The 3,874-nt window shown below is 42.2% G+C and overlaps 1 long non-coding RNA gene across 1 annotated transcript in view; it reads right to left on the reverse strand.

Moving 5' to 3' along the window:
* The window catches only part of LOC114029366, a 61,336-nt gene that overhangs the window by 4,587 nt on the left and 52,875 nt on the right, over positions 1-3,874 (reverse strand). Inside the window, exon 2 of the long non-coding RNA XR_003567479.1 lies at positions 3,510-3,612. This is a non-coding gene — a long non-coding RNA (uncharacterized LOC114029366). The remainder of the gene's footprint in view (positions 1-3,509; positions 3,613-3,874) is intronic.

Consider the following 3,874-nt stretch of genomic DNA (forward strand, 5'->3'; position numbering starts at 1 on the left):
TGAGGCCTGTTGATTGCCCTTAACCTGGGTTAGCCAGGCCAAGACGGTTTTATCACTGGGTGTGGCCTCTGCACATGCTACAGCTTTTTGGAGTCAAAGGTGAGAGTTGGATGCCAGGTGAACCCAAAGGTGGACAAGTAGCCCTGGAAATGGCTCAGCAAGCCCTCACACCAGAGGTGCTAGTCCTCCCTGAACACCCCATACACCCAACTGTGCGGTAAGCTGGGGTCCCACCCAAATGAATAGCAAGAATAATTTTTAACAACTCTTTTTAAGACTCAAACATCAAGTATAAGAAGGCATTGCTTAGGCTTGACCTACAGGAGGAAGGAGATAGAGCTGGAAGCAATCACAGGTGAAACTGACCAAAAGAAATCCTTCAGAAGTGGCTTAGAAGGAATCTGAGAAATAGAATGGATGGAACCATCTCCTAGGGCAGCTCAGCGGTGCAGTGGATAGAGCACTGGGCCTGGAATCAGGCAGTCTGATATTTCTGAGTTCAAATCTAGTCTCAGACACTTACTAGCTGTGTGTGACCCTGGGCGAGTCATTTAACTCTGTTTGCCTCAGTTCTTCATCTGTAAAGTGAGTTAGAGAAGGAAATGGCAAAACACTCTAGTATCTTTGCCAAGAAGACCTCAAATGGGATCATAAAAATGACTGAACAAAAACAACAAACCTTTTTCTAACTCCTAAAAGTATTCCTCTGCTTTCTCTAACTGTACAGCCTGGAGAAGTAACAGGGTTAGACCCAGTAGGAACTGGGGTGGGGGGGGCCTAACTCCTAAAAGTATTCCTCTGCTTTCTCCAACTATACAGCCTGGAGAAGTAACAGGGTTAGACCCAGCAGGAACTGGGGTGGGGGGCCTAACTCCTAAAAGTATTCCTCTGCTTTCTCTAACTATACAGCCTGGAGAAGTAACAGGGTTAGACCCAGTAGGAACTGGGGTGGGGGGTGGGGCCTGGGAAGGATGGGAGAGACCTACAAATATCTTTTTGTCCAGCCTGTCATTCACCACCCTGGGTGTGTCCATATTCTTTACCTTATACTCTAATGAAGGGTTGGGCTATTGGCGGTATTTCTTTTTTTTTTATGAGCTGCTGATTTGCATAGATAAATACCATGATTGTAATGTGGGAACCAAATGGTAGTACATTATGCAAAAAAGCATCAGGAGAGATGAGATTATGAAATGGATCCTTGCTTCAGGCCTGCTGCATCAGCATGGGAACTAGGCTGCGTCTGAACGTCAAGGATCACTAACCTGGGCCAGGAGGCTCATGACTGTACCTGCTTCTAATGCATCTAATGACAGTACATGTTAATACAGGAAATGCTGGTTGGACCTTTTTTTTGTTTTTCTATCCAGAATCTTCACAGGAAGTCAGATTTACTGTGGGATTCCACTATGTGTTGCCTGCCCCAACCCTTCCCTTTTTCATGGGGGTACAACTGTATGATATCTATCTGGTGTGCTCACTCACAAGCTACTACATATTGCTGCTGCTGCTGCTTTGGAAGGAAATCATGCAACTGAGTTGCCTCAGTCCACTACAAATTTGTTATCTAATCTCGACTAGAAGAGAAGTAAGTCCATGGTACAGTGAGCTTGCCTCTGCCACGCATTTGTGTATAATCCTAGGCAAGTCACTTATTATACCTCTCCACTAAGAGTAATAATAATAATAATAATAGCTAATGTTTCCACATTTGTATTATATATAATATTTATAAACTATGTGCCAGGCACTATGCTAAGCCCTTTACAGTTATTTGATTAAAATTATACAGCAGAGGATGAGATAGTGTCATGGAAACAATGAATATGAACTTGGACAGACTTTGAGAGATAGTGGGGGATAGAAGGGCCTGGAGTGCTATGGCTCATGGGGTCACGAAGAGTTGGACATGACAAAATGACTGAACAACAACAACAATTTATAATTATTATTTCAGAGGATCTTGCTTTATACTTTCCTGAGAAAGAGGCCATCTACTCTGAGATCCCTTTTTTTTCCTTCCATTACATCTTAAAACCTGTTGAAATCAATCCCCATTCTCTCCTCCTTCACTCTGGTCTCTGATAAAGGGGTGTCTCTCCTCACCAAGGCCAACCCTTCTACATTTCATCCCATTCATTCCCTCCCATCTACATCAACATATTGCACCAACAATTATCACCTCTCTTTAAGCTTCAATCTCTCCCTGTCTTTTAGTGTGTCCCTGCTGCTTATATCACATTCAGGTCTCTCCCTTCCTTTAAAAAAAAACAAACCAAAAACCTTTGCTTGATCTTGCTAAGCTTTCAAGCTATCTACCTATGAGATATTTCCTCCCTTTTATACCCAAATTCCTTTAAAAAGTTATCTATATTTGTTTTGCTCACTTCCTCTCCTCGCACTCACTTTTTAGTCTCTTATAATCTGGCTCCTGACTTCATCAACCAATTGAAATTGCTCTCTTCAAATAGAAACTGATGATTTCTCAATTATCAATTATCTCAATTATCAAATTCAAATACTCTTTCTCAGTCCTCATCCTTCTTGACTTGAATGAAGCATTTGGCACCACCAACCACTCTCTTCTGCTACGTATACTTTCTTCTTTGTCTTTTCATGATACAGTCAGTTTTGCTATAATACAACATATGTATGTTTGTTCCTACAGAGCACTGAGCTAGGCAAAATCAAGAAATAAAAACCACAGGGTTTATGAGGAAAATGGAATTAGGGGCATAACACTCAAAAATTTTGTCAGTGACACATAAAAGATAGAAACCAATAAAAAATAGTAGCACAGTTTTATACATGTTAAATTGTCAAGGAACACGTATATGCTACAATATATAGTGGCTGGGTGCAGTGGATAGAATGCTGAGCTGGGGGGCTTAGGAAGACTCAACTTCCTGAGTTCAAATTTGATCTTAGACACTTACTAGCTGTGTGACCCTGGGCAAGTCACTTAACCCTATTTGCCTCACTTTCCTCACCTATAAAATGAGCTGGAGAAGGAAATGGCAAACCACTCCAGTATCTTTGCCAAGAAGATCCCCGCAGGGGGCAGCTACATGGCACGGTGAATAGAGCCCTGGCCCTGGAGTCATGAGAACCTGAGTTCAAATTTGGCCTCAGATACTTGACACTAGCTGTGTGACTCTGGGCAAGTCACTTAACCCTAGCTGTGTGACTCTGGGCAAGTCACTTAACCCCATTGCCTAGCCAAAAAGAAAAAAAAAAAAGAAGATCCCTCTAAAAGGGGTCATGAAGAGTCTGCAACAACTGAAAAACAATTGAACAATGAAAATAGTAGCTGTGTGAAAGGCCTTAGGCTCATGCTCTGCCTGTGCCCAGGTTTCTACAAAGTCTATGGCTAGGAACTGGAGGGTGACTTTGGTAGGCCCCAACTCTGTTATGAGAGGATGGAGGTGGTGTGCATCTGATGTGGACCAGCCCCACTCTGCCCTTAGTTCCTAATGTGTCAGATATATACAATAAATATAGCACTTTACCTTGAAAAAGACCTGAAGTTTTCTTGTGGAAGTGGATATCAGAAGGCTTGCAGCTTGTGGGTTTTTGGGAAGTGAGATAGTTTTCTAAATTCTCACTGTTTCTCTAGGATGAAATAAAAAACATAAGCAACTCAAAATTGGAGTTGTGCTCAAATTGTTCCCCAGCGTATCAATCATGTTGGCACAAATTAATGTTTTAAAAAACAAGCATTATAGCAGAACTAACCATCCTTCTCTTTCTTGGCTCTCCTCTTGTATGGCCTCCAATCTCCTTTATGAGATCATCATCCATGTCCTACCACCCGTGTGGACATGGGCGTGCCTCAAGACTTTGTCCTGGGTCCTTTTCTCTCTTTATACTTTGT

Source organism: Vombatus ursinus, unplaced genomic scaffold, assembly GCF_900497805.2.
Source record: "Vombatus ursinus unplaced genomic scaffold, bare-nosed wombat genome assembly UNPS02014926.1, whole genome shotgun sequence".
Classification (NCBI taxonomy): domain Eukaryota; kingdom Metazoa; phylum Chordata; class Mammalia; order Diprotodontia; family Vombatidae; genus Vombatus; species Vombatus ursinus.